General features: G+C 35.0%; 1 protein-coding gene and 1 long non-coding RNA gene across 3 annotated transcripts in view; one reads left to right on the top strand and one right to left on the bottom strand.

The window, feature by feature from the left end:
* Window positions 1–13,973, top strand: part of LOC309641433 — a 382,184-nt gene extending 368,211 nt beyond the window's left edge. For both annotated transcript variants that reach the window (XR_014252606.1, XR_014252607.1), the window contains one exon: window positions 1,901–13,973. This is a non-coding gene — a long non-coding RNA (uncharacterized lncRNA). The remainder of the gene's footprint in view (window positions 1–1,900) is intronic.
* Window positions 1–19,805, bottom strand: part of NEGR1 (neuronal growth regulator 1) — an 897,772-nt gene that overhangs the window by 102,240 nt on the left and 775,727 nt on the right. The gene's annotated exons all lie outside the window — the stretch shown is intronic.

The raw sequence follows: 19,805 nt of genomic DNA, 5'->3' as shown, positions 1-19,805 counted from the left end.
GCTTAATTCAGAAGAATCTTGTAGTAGTCAGTTGTAAGACCTTATAAGTAGATTTTATATAATAACTCAAAAAGTTAAAGTCTGGGATATTTTTTTGTGTAAGCTGGGCATATTTAGTTCACTAGTTTGTTAAATATATTTTCTTACCTATTTTCTGCCTGACTGATACAGAAATCTGTCCCCATCTCTACTTCCCAAAAAAGTGAGCTTATAAAAAGAACCCTGAGTGGTTTTTATCTTGGCAAATCAGCCATTACTTAGGGTCTGGGTCTTAGTTTTTTGAGACCAGAAACCTATTTTTTTCTATATTCTTTAACTGTCAAAATTGGGTGAGGGAACTTTGCTACATAAATTTAGAAGACACTAAAGAAGATATACCATTTTCTAAATGTATATTAAAAACTGTGGTTGATCAGCATCTTTCTCCTGAAAGCAAATGAACATTAACACTGATATTTACCTTTATTAAGTACATTAAAGTTTATATATATTTTATTAAAATATCTCAAAGCCCTAATAGGTATACATTTTTACCTTAATTTTACAGAAGAAACTGAGGCTCAGGGAAGTTAAGTAGCCTGTTTAAGATCACATAGCTAGTAAATCACAAAGTCAAATTCAAACTGAGGGGCTTCCATGGTGGCGCAGTGGTTGAGAATCTGCCTGCCAATGCAGGGGACACGGGTTCGAGCCCTGGTCTGGGAAGATCCCACATGCCGCGGAGCAACTAGGCCCGTGAGCCACAACTACTGAGCCTGCGCTCCGCAACAGGAGAGGCCGCGACAGTGAAAGGCCCGCGCACCGCGATGAAGAGTGGCCCCCGCTTGGCGCAACTGGAGAAAGCCCTCGCACAGAAACGAAGACCCAACACAGCCAAAAATAAATAAATAAGTTAAAAAAAAAAAATTCAAACTGAGGTCTTAGCTTATTTTGATAAGTGTTTCCTGAGATATGCATGAATTCTTTGTAAAGCAATAATATGATTCTGTAGACCTGAGACTGACTACACGCATGGACCTGGAATTTTTTTTTTTTCCTGGAATTATTTAAACTTGCTCATTATTGACTGTAAAGAGAATGTATTTTCTTTTCTTTTGTATCTGGTAAAATTATACTTTAACGATTATCATAAAAAAAGGAAAAGACAAATTTCAAACTTCTCATAGAATTTGTGAGTCCTTAACAGTATGGGTGAGAATCTCAGCTGAGAAACTGGTTTATTTTTAAGATCACAGGATTTTGAGTCAGATAAAGCCTGACCGCAATGGCTTGCTCACTCATTAGCTCTTGCAGCTTCAGTTTCTTCTGTAAATTGGGAGGAAAATATCCACTGTTAGGGTTGTCATGAAGGTTAACTGAGATAATACATTTAAAATTACTTAATACAGTGTCTGCCACAGTGTAACTGCTTAATAAATGGTAATGACTGTGATCTGGGTTTTCACCTCAGTGCTGTCCGCTAAGGCATGCCGGTTATCATAATGCTGCTGGTTAAGCCTGGAATCAGATTCAGCCCCAAGAGTCCAGTGTTCTCTGCGATGCAATCCCAGGTACATTTGTCTGCCGAAAACACTCTCCTGGACAGGACTTAGAGGGGCAATAAATGGTTTTGTCTCAATGATTCCCTTGGCAGGCTAACAATTCACACCCTGCATTCTTTAATTGGATACTTTAAAATCTACACACTGTTTAGAAGACAGTCAAAGGCCTACAACCCTTCTTTGTTTGTTTGGTCAAGGTAATATTTAAGCCTTAGCTCTTTACTCTTGGAAGGCGGACATATTTCCAAGTTCTTGAAGTAGCACTTAATTTTGTCTCATGTGCACTACTTACTATGAAAAATATCTGGGTGAAAAATATGTAAAATCAGCTAATCCATAGCTCCTCTCTGGTGTTACAGGCATGACTGAGACAGGGAAAGGCCAGAGGGGAGAGCAGACGGAGAAAATGAGAAAGTGATATCAAGTCCACCTTAAGAAGGTAAAATGTACCCTGCTTTTATTTGCCCTGAGGAGCTTTCTGTCACTCCATCCTAATCTAGCAGACTTTGAAAGGGTCATTGATCTGTGGTTAGATGAGCCCACTGGAAATTTTTACATTTGCATAAGACCCATGGTCTTTGCAATTTGCCAGAGTGATGGACAAGTTAGATGGGCTTGTCAGTCTTGGGAATTTTAATTAGTAGCCTAATGATATGAGAATTTATAGAATTGTTTTCTCTCACTTGAGCTTAGTTTCAGGGCCTCTGACCTGGGCCAGAGATTTATGTCTGAGTTGAATCTTCCTCATTCTAAATTCCTGGATTCAGTGCAGATATTTCAGAATAAACTATATTCAGAAAAGTGCTATGTACCCATCTGACTGGGAAATAGTCAATTTAACTAAGCTCATAGGGAACACTAAGGCAATTTCACAGCTGATTTAGACCTATAAACCTTTTATACCCTTCTTACTGGAAAGTCATAGAATTTAAGAGCTGGAAGCAAACTTTAAGATCATCTGGCCCAATCACTCCATTTTATAGTCTATATTCCCAGGAGAATGGGAGTTCCTTGAGGACAGAAACCACAACTTATTCATCAATATTTTGAATGAGTTGAGACATGCCTGAAACTCTAAACTAGTAAAGAACTTGATTTCAGGTGTTTTTGGATAACTAACAATGTCCTAATCACTATACCATATTGCCTAAGTAGATCATCCTATTTCACTCAGTGCCAAACAAATGAAATATTAAATGCAAATAGATGGTGTGACATAGTGTGCTTCAGTGCTTCAGTAACCAGGCAATAAGACTGTATTTTTCATTTTTCAATTGGCAGTGGGTATGGACAACAATTTCAATATGTTGCTATTGTCTATAGAAGCAACCTTTGTTCAAGGGCTTAGTGCATATCACACTCTGATGAATATTACTGTAGGAGGGAAGAAAATAACATAAAATGTCAACACAAATCATTAGTACATGGAAAGGACACCCATGAGTCTTCAGTAGAGACTATAGCACAGAGGTGCCACCTAGTGACTGCATTCTTCTGGCTCTAAAAAGCACACATTTGTTAGTATGGAGAATGAGATTTGTATATATTTCAGGTCATCTTTAAATACATTATAGCACAAAATATCTATTCATAATTTGCTCTGCTCTGTCAAATTCAGAAGATAAAGAGAGTAATGCTCTGTAAGCCTTTAAAAGCCACAAAAGCAAAAAAAAAAAATACAGTGTAAGATGTTTATGGGTGCACATATCCTCACTTCTAAATAAATCCCATACACAGAATTTCTAACATATAATATAATGAAAAGGATAGAAGACATTCCTGTCTCCACTAGTATATTTTAGTATTATCACCTAAGATTATTATTATTTTTTTAATTTATCACAGTGTGTAGCACATGACAGATACTTGATAAAGGACTTTGAACGAGTGAATGCATTAATGAATGGATAACTGCATGAGTCTTGAACTTAAGGAATTTCAATAGAGATGACATTACCTTGAAAAGTGTACAGGCAAGATTTGTCCTCACTACCTACATGACCAGTAGTAAGACAGCCATCTAGGTATCTGGGTATAATCTCATTTTGAAATCTGAGAGAAATCTGGAAATCAAAGAACTTTGGTGATTCAAGTTGAGGAGAGTGGCAGAAGAGGTAAAACCAGAAACAGGCCATAAAAAGGGCTATAAATGAAATATGAGGATTGGTGAGATGTACCACCATTTCTTTCTACTTGGCAGCAGAAATAACATCTAATAAAATATGCTTATTCATGGTGTGACCTAGTCAAGTTACCATTGTGAAACAGGTATACAAGATGCCCCTGTCTCTCTTTCTCTGTCTCTTCTCTCTCTCCCTCTCTCATACACACACACACACACACAAACTTTTTTAAAGTCAAGCCATTAGTAAAGGTACAGGCTCTTATGCTCACATGTGTGGTTGCCTAACAACTGTAATGCCCTGCTGAATTGACTGGTGCTACTCTGATACAATTAAAAAGCAATAAGTAAATGTGATGGGCAGTTCATGAACTGGAAAGATTTTGATTGCCTAGCTGCATGATCAGAGACAGACAGTCCTATATACACCCATGAACCAATTAATGGATTTTTGAAAACCACTAACATCTTCTCTCTTCCAAACCTGTAAGACACAAGATGTGATATTAAAGAATGGCATTTATTTTGTTTGTCTGTTTCTTTAGATGAGCAAAAGATAGTTGGCACACTTCAGGAAGAAAACTAGTTGGTGTATTATTAGAAAAAAATGCCCAAACGGGTTTCTCAATCTATAACAGCTCAGATTTGTGGTCATTATCAAGGAGCCAATCAACCGATGAATCTGGGTTGCTAGATTGTTGTGACAATGGGATGAGAAGGTAGGTAAAACCCTAAACATTACGCAGGAAAACACCTTACAAAAAAATATTTGCTGAGTTTGTAGGTCTTTGGGTAAATTATTTAACCTTCCTAAATTTCAAACTCCTTACCTTTAAAATGTTGATACAAACAATTCATATACCACAAGATTATTTTGAGAAGTAGATGTTTGTTGAAAATATGTTTTAAAGCTGTAATTCACTTTGAAATATGAGTAATGTTTATCACCATCTTCAAACAAGCACAAAAGAGCCTTGTCTATTTGCAAAGTCTTTATTTAGACTACTTAAGGTAAATAATGGGAAACATGCAAAATCAGATACTACAGCTGATCAGGTGATCAGGCAGAGGCCTGGGATCTGGATCCTTAGATTATTGATTTACGTGCCAATAGAAAGGCTCTTCTGCCTAATAATATTCCTTCAATGTGCACAGTTAACTTTGACATTTGCACCATTAGAAATAAATTATTTAGGGTTAAATAGGCAGCTCCTCTTAAAACATAGATACCCCTAGGAAGGTGCATATTGAGGTTCTCATTAAGACTGACACACCAGCATGCACTGGTTTAATAACAGATATACTAATAATAACTGGCTGAAATTTGTTCACTTCAGGCTACAAGCATTGTCCTGGATTCTTAGTACAGTGAGACACTCTGGGCTGGAAGGCCCGACTGAGGATATGGGCGTTCTACAGGAGGCAAGGGGCAATAGAGGGAACACTGTTTCTCCAAAGGTGGTCGAGAAAAGCAGAAATTAGAGAGCTTACCTTCGAAGCAATTTTACCCTATTCTCATAAATGCAAAATCTCTGTTAAAACACGTTTTTTCCTTTTCAGTTTGATTTTAGTATTTTAGAATTAAAGTCAACTTAAAATATATGCATTCCTACTTAGAAGAACTACAGACAAACATTTGCTTGTTGGCTTTTACAGAATTTTGCATCCAAGAACAAAGGAACTGTTTCCTACATGTATTATTGAGAGACAAATCACTTACCAAAAGTCATTAAATCCAATTGTTTTAAGATTTACTAGTATTTCTGATTCTTTCCTATATAGATTCTTTCTCTAATTGACCAGACAGCCAGTTGGGATTTATCTCTCACATTAAGATATTTCAGTCTTCTTTTTATGTGGTGCGTGCGTGTGTGCAATATCAACTCATTTGTTTTATAAAATATTGTAATGATGTTGGCAATAAGGTAGCCTGACAAATATAATCTTCTTAACAGATATTTTTACCTCCTCTACAAAGAAATAGGTTATTACAAACATTTAATATAAAATCAATGTTCAAATAATAGTTCAAAAAATTCAATATTCCAAAAAATTCTCGAAAACTCGTTACCTGAATATTGGAAAAATTCAAGGAGGCTTGGTAGTTTCTAAGGGAAAATATTAGATGCAGAGAAAAGGAGTTATTTGATCACCTGATGTGTTAGGCAGAATAATGACCTCCCAATGATGACTACATCTTAATTCCTGGAACCTACAAAGTTATTACATTACATGGCAAAGGGGAATTAAGATGGCAGATGGAATTATGGTTGCTAATCAACTGACCTTAAAATAGGGAGATTATTCTGGATTATCTGGGTGGGTTCGATGTAATCACAGGGGTCCGTAACTGTCAAAGAGTGAGGCAGAAGAGTCAGTGTCACAGTCACGTAATATGACAAATACTTGAATGGCCATTGCTGGCTTTGAAGATAGAAGAACGTAAATAATGGAACTTGGTCTCTAGAAGCTGGAAAAAGGTAAGAAAACAATTCTTCCATAAAGTGTCCAGAAAAGACTACAGTCCTGCTGATACCTTGATTTTAGCCAGTGAGCTTCATTTCAAATTTCTGACCTCCAGAACTATAATATATTTGTGTTGTTTTAAGCCATTATGTTTGTGATAATTTGTTAAAGCAGCAATAGGAAACTAATATGCCTTGGAAATCATTCATTCATCCATCCATTTGTCCATTCAACAATCCTAATTGTAATTGTAATACTAATTGTCTCCTAATTGTAAGACACTGACACATTCATGTAACTAGGGTTCAGCCAGTAGTGCTGCCTTTTGTTGACTTCTGCTGTTTTCTTTCTTTCCACTGGTAAACCAGGAAGGATTAAATGAGGAATAGATCTTCCCTTTTTCATAGGGATTTTGGGAGGAAATTCTACTTTCCATCAGTGTTTTGTTCTCTCCATTTTTGAGTATATATTATGGGAACTCTCTCCTAATATAAATCTGGACTCTACATTGGACTTGGTAAAATGCATGCTTATTCCTTTTGCAATGTAAAATATAAAGATATGACTTTCAATTCTTCTAACTTTACATTCTGCTAAAATCTTCCTTACATTAACTCACTGATTCATGTATGCATTCATTCAATAAGTTTTAATGTTCCAGCCACTCAGACACTGTGATACAAAGATTAAAAGACAAACAAACTGGTCTCCTTCTGTAAAGGATCTTGCAAGCCAGAGGTGTGACAGACACATATCTACAAATATAATGCAAGTCATTAAGTGCTTTTATGATTGTGATATAACCCTATAATTTCTTATACAGTACAATGTACTAATATGTACTTGGTAAATACTTATTAGGAACTCATATTCATAAGTCTATGTTATGTTATTTTATGTGTATAAAGTAGGATAAGTGGTCATTATTAGTAATCTTAATACTTCTGCTATATATCCATTTTTTGATTTAAAAGCTTGTTATTAGTACGTGAGGTGTTTGACTCTGAGGCATTGATTGGTACGTTTGGTGGTGCTTTAATCTGAGCCCAGAGTAAGTCAAAGGACCAATAGCCTAAAATGATATTTGGAGACAGAGCTGAAGATACATCAAGGAAGAAAGGGTTGAATAAATAGTGAGAGCAGAGAGTGGAGAACACCCCACTTTTTTCATCTTTAAAAAGAAGAGCATCATACTCTAAATTGCATCATAGATTTTCTGCTACAGTTTTATCTGGAACTTAATCAACTAATTATGGATAATTATAATTAATATCTGAATTCATTATATTCAGGCATATTAATTAGAATTTGACATTTATTCTGAGCTGTCTTAAATTCCTTACACTCTAACAATCAGAGAATAATGGAAGCTTGATTGTTTCAAATAGGGGAAAAAAACCCACAAACCTTAAAATAAATTTTTCAAATAATAGCACAAGTTTGAGAGTTATTTTGTAGGAACTCATCACCAGCTTGTAGAGAGATGTTTGTACTTGGCCATTTTCCTAAGAGATGGCACCAAACTTGTAACTAGGGACTGTGCTTTCACAGACTTTGCTTGATGCCTCCTCACCTCTATTCTTACTTTCCTACTTTCACAGAATTATATTTGCAAAACATCCAGTAATAGTATTTCCCTGTTTAAAACATTGAATCCTTTTCCAAACAACAAGATAAAGTCCAAACCATTTGGTATAATATTTGGGTTATTTTTACTACCTTGGCTGGTGTCCCCACCATCTACAGAGACAGGTAGAAGTCATCCTTGCTTGACCATCTCTTTGCCCTCCAAATCTAAGCAATAACCAAACCTTGATAAATTTTCCTTCTAAGTAACTTTTGACTAGATTGCATTCTCTCCCTGCTATAACAACTGTCCTATATCAGGCTCTCATCATCTCTCCCCTGATATTATACAATAACCTTTCCTGATGCCAGTCTTGCTCATATCAATAAATCCTTCACCCTGACCCTCAGGGTTATATAGGAAGTCTAATAATCAGCCCCACGTCTCAGGTCAAATAGACCAAGCTTCCAAGCGACGTGTATAACGCCCTTCAGGTCTTGCCCTGTCCACCTTCCTAGTCCCATTATACTCTCTGCTGCTCATTTTGCACTCCAGAAATTACCTGGAATTTCTCTCAAACACACTGTGCTGTTTTATGCCTCTGTTCCTTTGCCCATGCTGAGCTCTCTGTCTAGAATGGCTTTTGACTTTACCTCTATGTTTAAACTACCAGAAAACCTTTTCTGACATTCCTCAGGCAGGACCAGAGTTCCCAGAGTCCTTTACACATATCTCTATTATAGTACATATTGCATTATGTTAATTTCTTCTGCTTCCATGTCTCTCTCATTATTTGGAAGGTGAGATTCTTGACAGACAAGCAGTGGGACAATCCCTTTTGCATCTCTAATACATAGTAAAGTATCTGACACATTCAGGTGCTCTATAAGCATCTTGCAGTTCTTGGAAATTGACAGGAGCTTTGCAAGCCGACTTTTACTTTTTCACCTTCTGCCAGTATCCTCACTTTTCTTATGCTCTAGCCCTATGGACCACATGTAAGTTTGTTATCCATCCATCTATCCATGGGTAGTCAGGTATATGCCTTTGATCTAGGCACTGAGATTTTTGAATTTTCTATTTAGTTAACAAATGGATAAATTACCCAGCCTTTCCTTGCTCTCATACAATTACTTGATTTTTGATTATTTTCACCTCTCTCTATTCCTGAATGAATTTTACTGACGCACATTACTATTACTCTGATATTCTGTAACCATGTGGGCTACATACAGATTTCTAACATTCATTCCTTCATTCATGTCTTGAGGAAGGATAAGCCATTGACAAGTGGACATTTTTATTTTCTAGCATAGAACTTGATGATACAATTAAAAAACTGGTTGAATATCCTTTCTCAATTACCATAGGAAGTGCTACCATAAAAAGTATTTTTTTTAGGAAACTTTAATATCTATAGAGTGACGCAAGAGAGTGAGTTTGGGTAGTAAATATCAACTGACATTAAATTTTTTGTTTTTATTTTATTATCTACTTTTTAGATGAGTTAAAAAATGGTAAAAGTTACTTATGACCTAATGTAAACCGAAAGTTGTTATGTAGTTAGTTGTCAGAAAATCTCCTAACTTTTGTATTTAATTTTTGGTTCAAAGGTTTTGTTAAGTGGGTTGGTTCAGTATTTTCGTTGAAACCGTCTGGCATACATGGAAAATCTGCTAAGTACCAGTCACAGTAGTAGATAATAAAGATACAGAAATCAAATGAGATTTTACCCTCAGTTTTCTACACTTTCTACTTGTTTGATTTTTCTGGCGTTTCCTTTGTTGGTGATGGTACCCCCATTCTTTGCCAACTATGCCTAATCTATGAAGACCTTGTTCATATATATGATGACTTCCTCCAGGCAAAATTGTCTGCTTGCTTCTCTAGACAGAAATTATGGAATATGTTATTTTAGATAATGATTAGTTACACATATGCCTGTCTCCTTAATAGATTACAAGCCCCTTTAAGATAATAACCTTATGCTCCCAGCACTCAGTGTATGATACAGTTGTTACTCAATATATATTTGCTAAATGATGAACAGTATCCTTCAGAGGAAGACAGGAAATGGGCTTCCTTGGGTAAGTTGAATAAAAAGCATTTTTCTTTTTAAAAAAAACCAGGAATCCAACAAAGTGAACAATTATTTGCAAAGTAGAGGAATCAGGAATTATTCAATTTAAAGTGGAATTTCTTTACATAATGTGGTATATTCTGGTGAATTTAACTGATTCTGTTTACAAACTCTACATTCTGTTTTTTAAAAAATGATTTCTGTTGTTTAAAGTGAGATACACATACTTGATAATCAAGTATTGGGCATTTTAATTTTGGTTTTGGCATGTACATGCTGAGTGACCTTGGGTAAAACAATCATTTTGTCTCTAAAATGGAACTAGGCTTGTTGCATGGACTTAAAAATGATCTTAAAACACTGATAAATACAATGGGCTTCACAATAGCCATTATTAAATAGTGAAGTTTTCCAAGTGCAACTGAAGGGTCTGCCTTGACATTTTTGCTTGTTTCTAGATATGGAAAAATCATATTTTTAAAGCACTTCCACTTGTCTAAAGATCTATAAATAAAGAGATTTTTGCTATGAATATCAATGGAATAAACTTAAAAATTAATTAACAAATAATTTTAATCGATGGTTTCTAAAGATTATGTCTAGGACAAAGTAAGGGTAAATGTTAGGTGGGACATCTTGTAATACATTAACAAACCCCAGATAGACTAAAAAAAGTTGGCAGAATTCACTTTGGGTGTGTGTGTCTACATGAAGCCAAGTGAATGCTGGTTTGGTTGGACTTTTCACTTTTTGAATAATCACTTTGATGCTCTGTAGATAGTTAAAACCTAAGAATGTAAAACCAGAAGTAGAGCATAACTGTGAATTTGATTCTAGACCAGGAATTTCAGCCTTGATTTGTTGGACTCAAGGTTACAGTAGAGCATACTTGTGTAATGCTCTCAGGCTGCACTAGCAAACCAATAGAAAGTTTTAAGTACATTATTTTATCTTATTCAAGGTAGACAGACTTCAACCTTAATCTCCTTTCCATCCTTTAAGAAATAAAAGTCAAATATCAGTATTAAAATATACTTCAAAAGTGATCAGAAAATGTAATTTTAAAAAATTGCATGGAAATGGTTAAGTTGCTTTAATAGGACTCAGTTGTTATTGGCCTAATGGTAGACATTTTTAAACTTGACCATTACCTAGAATAGCATAGGGTCTAGCATGGCAATTACAATAAAAGTAGTCTAAGTTTTCAAATTCACTGCATATCTCATTCATCACGAAAAATGTCCCTTACCTTTCAAACTTTGAGACCCTGAGACTGATCAAAGAAGGGTTTTCTTTTGTTCTTATTACTTACTATATTTCATGACCTTTTCCTGAATAATGATGTTAATAATTAAATTTTCATTCCCTTCAACTGAAACAGATTCTGACTTGTCAAGAATATATAAAAATATATATAAAAATATAAGTTATGACTTCAAGACCTTCATTTCTTTAGAACTTACGTATATAAATGATATAAATCCACTTCCAATATATTTTCAATGTGTCTAATATTTTCATAACTGTATCCACTTTATCTTTGCTTTAACTCTCTGAAAGTAATATTGCAAAATATGAAATCTGTCTGGAGTTATTTTATATTCTGTTTTTCCACTTATGTAGAAGCAATAAATGGACTACTTAGAAAATCTGATATTTCTTATCCCCTGAATACTTTTGTGAGAATTTTCACTTACTATTTTTATTTGGATAATGTGTTTTTAAAGCTTTGTTTTAAATGACTGGGACTTTTAACAGTTTGGCACTATTCATAGGGTAAATTATTTTCCCATCTACCTTTAATGATCTTTTGCTTAGAGTTATATATTGCCAAATTTTTCTTTTTTTGTATCTTGAACGGCAGACTGCACATACTTTTAAAAGCTTTTGTTTATCATTTATACCACTCTTTAAATCCTGCTATAACCACACGTTCAAATCCCTGACTAACCAAACTGTTCTCTGAGGCCTTTAACAAATTCACAATTAATGATGAGTTTCATTGAAAGCTGTGTTTGTTCTTCTACCCTTCAATTCAATTCAACATATATTTATTAATCTTTCCACAATAATCTTTTTTAAAAAAGCTTACATTATCTCCTTCAAAGGTCACAGTGCTAAGGAATTCAATTTTAAACTATTTTTCATGTGTTCGTAGTGTTGAAACATTGAATCCTAGCAATGAATCGACCAATTTGGGGTCAATGGCTGTTTGATCATTTGAATGGCTGTTGCTTTAGGCATTCTATAGGCAGTGGCAATAAGTATAAGGTCTCAGAGTATTTGAGAGACTATATAGTCTAATATATCAATATGTATATATGTTATACATATGTATATTTTATATACATATATGCTATATATATATGAACATTTTCCTCAAAATTACTCAATTTTCATAATAGCTCTATGTAGTGGGTACTATTATTACCCTACCCCACCCCATTTTACAAATGAAGAATCTGAGGCAGAGAGAGGTTAAGTAACTTGATTCTCATTTACGCAGCTAAAAGGTAGAAGAGCTAGGATTCAAACCTAGGCAGTTTGTTCCAAAGTCTTGTTCTTAACCCTTATGCTGCACATTGTTTGAAGAAATATGAATCTTTGTAGAAGTAAGAATAACTTCTTTGTTTGCTTTATGACGTGAATTTTTTGTAAGAGTTCCTACCATTGAAAGGAACTTGCAGTGAACTTTTGATACAGATGGCCTACTGAAAAAGAGTATTTTTATACTTCAATAAAACTTTCTCCAAAACCACAAAGTTTGCCACCAGACACCACTTCTTAAACTATTTTGCATTCCACTCTTGTTTATTTGAATAGATAAGATAGGTAATCTATCCTTTTAATTTATGAGGACTTTATTCAATAATTCGGGCAATACCTAGGAAGGAAAGTAAGTACTTATCTAATCTTCACTTCAGTCATCTAGGTGACATAGCGATATGGAAATAATTTAATATCCTCTTTAAAACTGATGGAGAAAAAGAGATCAAAAAGTTTATGAACAAGATTAATAACTCTAAGTTCTCATATAAACCTGAGAATATATAACTCTGTGGAGACCATAAGTATTCATTGCAATCAGACTTAATGAGTTTTTTTATCAGTTAAGAGAAAAATCATATTCAAATGACTGAGTGTTCTAATTATATTATCATGACCCTCAAACTTGGGAGGCTATTAACCCTATCTGTAAAATGGAAAACTCCTATTAATCCTATTATTTAAACCTTGTATGCATCAACTATAAAATAATTTAAAGTAGACTACTCAAATATGCTTCAGTTTGAGAGGTTATAAAAACATATTTTATAATTTGACCATAAAGTGTTATGAGATTCTTTAAATACATAATCATCGACTTGCTCAAAATTGTTTCATTTGGGGGTGGGGGTAATTCATAATCATCTAAAGTAATTTTAAGCATTTTTTGATTGATTACAATTTGAGATAGAATTTTTTTTTAATTTCTAAAACACTCAGTTTCTCAGATCAGCAAATCCTGTTTTAGACTAAAATTTAGAGCCATTTCTGGAATGAGAGGAGAAACAACTATTTAACCAACTTATACCTCCTTATGGATCGACAGCATCAACAAATCCTTTAACTCAGCAGTTATAAGAAATCCCTATGAACTTTTCAAAGCCAAATAACTTTAGCAACTCCACTTTCTTCTTTAAATAGCCAGCAGCCCACATTCAAAATGAACTGCTAAATTCCTATATAACAAGATTAGATTTGTTTCTAATACCAATAGCTTTTATCTCAATTTCATGTCATCCAGAAATGTTCACAGTTGAAAACAACGCTTAAAAACACACTTATGGGGGCTTTCCTGGTGGCGCAGTGGTTGAGAATCTGCCTGCTAATGCGGAGCACACGGGTTCGAGCCCTGGTCTGTGAAGATCCCACATGCCGCGGAGCAACTAGGCCCGTGAGCCACAACTACTGAGCCTGCGCGTCTGGAGCCTGTGCTCCGCAGCAAGAGAGGCCGCGATAGTGAGAGGCCTGCGCACCGCGATGAAGAGTGGCCCCCGCTTGCCGCAACTAGAGAAAGCCCTCGCACAGAAACGAAGACCCAACACAGCCAAAAATAAATATAAAAATAAATAAATAAATAAAAGATTACTATAAAAAAAAAGGGGGGTTGCTGAATCCAAAATAAATGTTTATTTAAAACAAACAAACAAAAAACACACTTATAGCAATGGTTTATCCTTTCAGACTGAGTATTTATGGTTGAATTAGGAACTATCTGAAAATAAAAGACAATAACTGAAATAAGCCGTGGACTTGACAGTTTCAAGAGACCAAATCTTCCACTATAATATTCCAAGAGTGAAAGTATAGGTTTTCCCCCAGCTATTGTTCCCTTCAGAATCACTAAACAGTGTTGTTTCATAATGATTTTATAATAATGAAATACCAAACCATTAGTTTTTTAATAGATACTCAGAAAACCTTGTAAACTCTCTACAGCTCTGTTTGCAAAGATATCGCAGAAGCTAATCACCTTGCAACTATTCCACAATGTGACACACATTTACTGCACAAGCCTTATAGAATAAAGTAAAAGATGTTAGCCTCAAATCAGGGTCAGATCACAAAATCCAAAGGGAGGGCAAATCATAAATAGACGAGGACAAGTAACAGACATTAGAGCAGTGCCGCAAGCATGCGGCCCACATTCAACTCGGTTTGTTTCTATGACAATGCGGAGGTCTTGTTTAATGGAGAAAGTACCCAGACATACTTTGTGAATGTATGTGGATACTGACCTGGACTTGTGACAGGACTAGAGGTAGTAGGCTCAATAATTTCTACAAAAAGGGAAAAGGAAAGAAAAGAAAAACATTTTGTGTATTATTTACAAAGAAGACAAACACTCATGACACAATCAACAGTCATGCAACATATACACATGTGGTCTTTTATTTGAAGGCTTCCCTGACCATGGAAACCACTGAACAAAATCCAGTCTCTGAGGGGTACACAGCACATCATCACTGTCTTTGACATTAAGTCATCTTTCATTCCAAGCCAACATTTAGGAGTCATTTTCACATTCTAGTCTATAGCATCAAGTTATGCTGTGCTAAGGTTAAGGGCCTGCCCTCAGAGTTCTCAAGCAACAGTTTTCAAGCCTTTCTTCTAGAAAAATACAAGGAGAATGCCTTCTTCTGAGAGAGCTGATGCCAGCTCCTATAAATCATTCAGTCATGTGTTGCTTCTTAATATGTACTAAAAATTAAATCATGGGTAAAATTCAGATGTTCTCAAAATGTCTTTTTGAAGTAAATCTCATATTTTACGAGCATATCTATAGAATTTGGCCACTTGGAGGACCAGTTATGTCTGCCTTTATGTCTCTGTGTAAAAAAGGAAACACATACACACATACCACATACATATACACAAACATGTACATGTTTTGAATGACCTAAAATATATTTGCATGTCTATAAGACATTGCTGGTTATAATTTAGGCATAATTAAAGGGAAACTTTGTTACTGGTGTATAAATATAATTTTCCAGCAGGTATTTAACAAATAATAAACACCATGGCATATATATTTATGGCATATATTTAAATCATGTATTTTTTTTTTTTTTTGGCCATGCCACGCTGCTTGTGGAATCTTAGTTCCCTGACCAGGGATTGAACCCAGGCCCTCAGCAATGAGAGTGCGGAGTCCTAACCACTGGACCACCAGGGAATTCCCTAAATCAGGTATGTATTTTTATTTAAGATTTCCATTTTAACTTATCTTTCAACAGGATTCTTTTTCAAGTGTTAAATGATGGTGATCATTAAAAATACAGTAGTATAAAAATTACACATCACAACTGGCAATACTAAAGGACATGAACAATTTTTAATGAGGGAGAATGAAAATATTAGGAAAACACGGCATTTTTGAGGAACTCTAATAATGTAGCAGCCTGAGAGAATTATTTCAGTATTAATTTCACATAAGTAATGTACACTCCTCTTCACCTAGTTAATTAGCAAGCTCTGTGATAGTGAAACACTAACCTGGATTCTTAGAAACAAGCACAGTGGGTATGGCTATAAGAGGTAAAGGCAGACACCCTCATGCAAAATCTTGTCTCTGAGTATAAGAGATGCTGCAGAGCCAAAAAAAAAAACTGTTTTGTTTTTTTATTTGTCAACGTCTTTGGGGCTTGCTTTTGCTGTCTTTCATTGCTTCATCCACTGATAATGCTATGGCAATTACCAATTCCATTGGTAATGGGAGAGTGTGAACTCACACTCTTATCTCTTAGTCTAGTTCAGCTACTGGTTTGAATAATAAAACTCTAGCAAGCATTATGAAATGGAGCTTTCAAAAAACATTTTTGGGTGTCAATAATTTGGGGGACTATAGTCTGTGTCCTAGTCTACAGGGTTGATTCTCTGAAAGAGACATTCTCAAGTGGCTAAATAATTAGTCAGATAACAAGCTGCAATTAAAAATTCAAAAGTCTAGCCATCCATCTGGCTGTGTGATTTGGTATTGCTGAGAAGTGGAAACTTACCAAGGCAGCTCTGCATTAGCTTACTTAAAAATGTAAAAATTTTTCTATTTTCCTTTTTCAAGGAAAGCGATTAATATTTCAATTCCTTCTATGTGTTAAGCAATATTCTAGGTGCTGGGATTACAGTGGCTAATTAAACAGTTAAAACTGACTGGTCTCATAGAGCCTATGGGTTGTATAATGCAGGGCTTTGAAATATTAAAGTATTCAATCTTTATGTCAAAATTCCATTAATTATAGAAAATTAAAATTTGAAATACAAAATCATAGAGAAATGTTGCTCTCTTTTAGAAACTATTCTTTTGTTAGGCTGGCATAAACCCTCAAATATTTTTATGCTATTGTACTTCTAAATTTTAAAAAAAGCTCTTTCAAAAATAATGAAAATTTATGGTAAACTTAGTTTAATGCTGTACAGTAGATCTCATTAATATACACTAAGGCTGTGTATGTAAGTGAAAGGACTTTATAATTAAAAGAGAAATGAAAGCACAAAATGGCTTGAAAGGTAAAAGCTTAATCAGAATGTTTATTCATGGGAAAACTAAATTCAGTAGGACAGTGAACAGAGTTTTCTATGTTCAGTAATTTGGACATTTGAACTTCAATTTCTTCAACTGTTTGGCTTCCATTGTTTTGAATTTCTAATGCTGATTTGAGAGTTCATTGAAAAAGATGGCGTAGCATAAAACTACAACTTCCTCTCAATACAAGGATGGTAGAAACAAATAGCTATCCCACTGAACCAAGCTCTTCATTGTGCTTGCTTATGTAGAGCAAAATTGCTTATGTAAAGCCACATGGTCTCGCAGCGGGGGCTTTTAAAAGAATACAGGAACTTAGTGCATGAAAAATTACGTTGCACGCAGGATCCACTTCATAATTTTAGCTTCACAGTCAAAGCAAGCTATTTTTTCCCTACACAGGCCAGGATATAGTAGAATCCCTAGTAGGTAATTTTATGTAAAACAAGACTTGGGACTAGAGAAGTTGGTTGAGTTGGAGATTCAGATTATAAAAAGCTAGAGGTCACACATAGGGCATGAAGCAGAGAAACCAGAGTGAGTGAGGTCAAAGCACCCAGACTGGGAAAAGCTGTTGCTGAGGGTTGTGGACAATGAATGAGAGTCAACTAGAATCCTTGACCTTGATACACTTTGGTTAGTTAAAAAGGAGCAGGTAAAACTGGGATCAGATCTCAAACCTGCTATTCTTCAGCTGCATGATGGTGAGCAAGTTAATGAACCTCTCCAATCCCCCAGTGTCCTCATTTATTGAATTTAGCTCCTACTTTGTAGGGATACTGGTAGGATTAAAGACACTTTATATAAACAACCAAGTGAGAGTGAGTAGCAGTAGTAGTCTTTATTACTTATAGAAGTGAATGGAAAAATTAGTGTCTAAATCAATGAAGAGAAAATTAAGTACAGTGTTGGGATTTGGGAAGAGTTTAACTTTACCAAGAAGAAGCAAAGATGGGAGAGCATCATGAATAACTGAAACTATATAAATAACAAAATTCCACCAGGAATGTGGGCACTAATTTTTCCAATTAAAAGGTTAATATACTATGCTTTGGGGTAATTATTTAGGAGTCACACTGACTCTTGGAAGATAACTATAGAATCCAAAGCATTTTTAACAGTTCTGATTTAGGTAAGAGTAGAAATTTACAGATCAAGATCTTATAATTTTTGTGAAAGACAAATGTGGTTTAATTTTTAAATGGAACTTTTGTGCCAAATTGTAGACATATATTATTAACATAAACAGACATACTTAAATTTTAGAATTCCCCCCTTGTAACTCCAAACAAATTAGAATGATAATATTTTATTACTTAGAAAATATATTCTGGGTAATAGTTGAAGCTGACTAGATCAAAATCTGCTATAAATTTTCTTATACTCTTTAAATATCAATTCAATTTTTTATAAACTACATTTTTTAACAGCTCTTATAACAATATAATTATTATTAAATTAGTTACAATTGATGACGTATATTGAACTCATATGCCAGGCACAGTCACCTATATGAACTCATTTCCTTCTCCCAACAACTCTGTGAGGTACATATTATTATTAATTCCCTTTTTTGCAGATGAGATAATGGAGCACAGAGAGGTTAACTGTCTTGCTCACAGTCACAGCCAATAAGGAGTAGTGATGGGAGAGAGTCAGTGCTAGGATATCTTAGCATTTCATTTTCTCACCTTCCAGAATAAATAACGTCCTCAGTCTTATTATATCTATAATTACTTAAATGGGGTATTCTATGCAAGGAATCTTACAACTTTTCACTAATACTAGTTTTCTCAACAATATAGTCTTTCTATTTTAGGTACCTAATAAATGAGTGGCTTCTGTCACCAAAATAGAAGAGAGGCAAATTTAATGTCAATTTCTGGAGGCTTCTATAATAGAGGACTCTGCATTGAGAAAAGGGTTTATAACACATGATTTTCCAATCTTGTTCTCATATTCCAAGCCCACACCAAATATAGTTGTTTGCTTCTGTATAAGCCTTGATGCCACAGAAGGACAATTCTCCAAATAGCTCAGAGGACGTTATCATAACTGGATTACACAATCAAATAAGAATCTTGAACTTGTAAACTCCTACTCTGTCAGCACAGTAGTTTGACCAGAGATTGCTTAGCTTTCGGGAACTTTGGTTGTTTTTACAAGGATCAGATTTGAGGTGTTGTTCCATCGTCTTAATAATCTATGTAAGCAGTGAAATATTCTTCAGGAGGCACCAAGTGGGCTCTCCTGATGAACAACAGTAAAGGTTCTCAGTGTGACTTTCTTATGTGTCTCATTATGTGGAGAATCAGAGTGAGTGCTCCAGGGTTAATGGCAGAATATATCATCGTGGGCAATTGCATTTACTGTAGGGAATGGTCTCAGCAAAGAGATGATTTTAATTGTACATAAAACAGAGGTGAAGAGAAGTTCACCAAGACAGGCATTTTCAACACTTATGTGGAAAAATGAGGTGTCGTGTAAAACAAGATTTTACTTCGTTAGTAAATGTGATTTTGGCCGTGACAAGAGGAAATGCTATTATATTAAAACAAGGTATTCAAGACATAGAGTGGTGTTATATGAAGGAGCCATTTGTAATGACCCTTTCTAGAGACCTCATTAATTATTGTTTTATAACTCTGCATGCACAACATATTAGAATTGTCCAGTATCAAACCCCTTCATTTCTATGTATTTTGGAAGGTCATATTTGGTTTTTGGGTTGTTATTTTATCTGGTTGCTATAACACAGCCCTGACGTGTGTGAGTTATCTTTCAGAGTGTTGAGAGATAACATGCTTGTGTGTTAAGGCAAGGCAGAAATTAATCCTTTTGGTTGCCATGGTTTCATCTGAAAGCTCTGACTCCCAATCATTGTGGAGTGGAGGTAATGTCATTTTCACAGTAGAATGAAGAGGATGTTGCCCTGGACCACAGTTAGTGCTGATGGAAGC

The sequence above is a fragment of the Balaenoptera physalus genome (genome assembly GCF_965194825.1).
Source record: "Balaenoptera physalus genome assembly, chromosome: 1".
NCBI classification, from domain to species: Eukaryota; Metazoa; Chordata; class Mammalia; order Artiodactyla; family Balaenopteridae; genus Balaenoptera; species Balaenoptera physalus.
The sequence above is the reverse complement of the archived record's forward strand: the minus strand, read 5'-3'. Positions and strand labels throughout refer to the sequence as shown.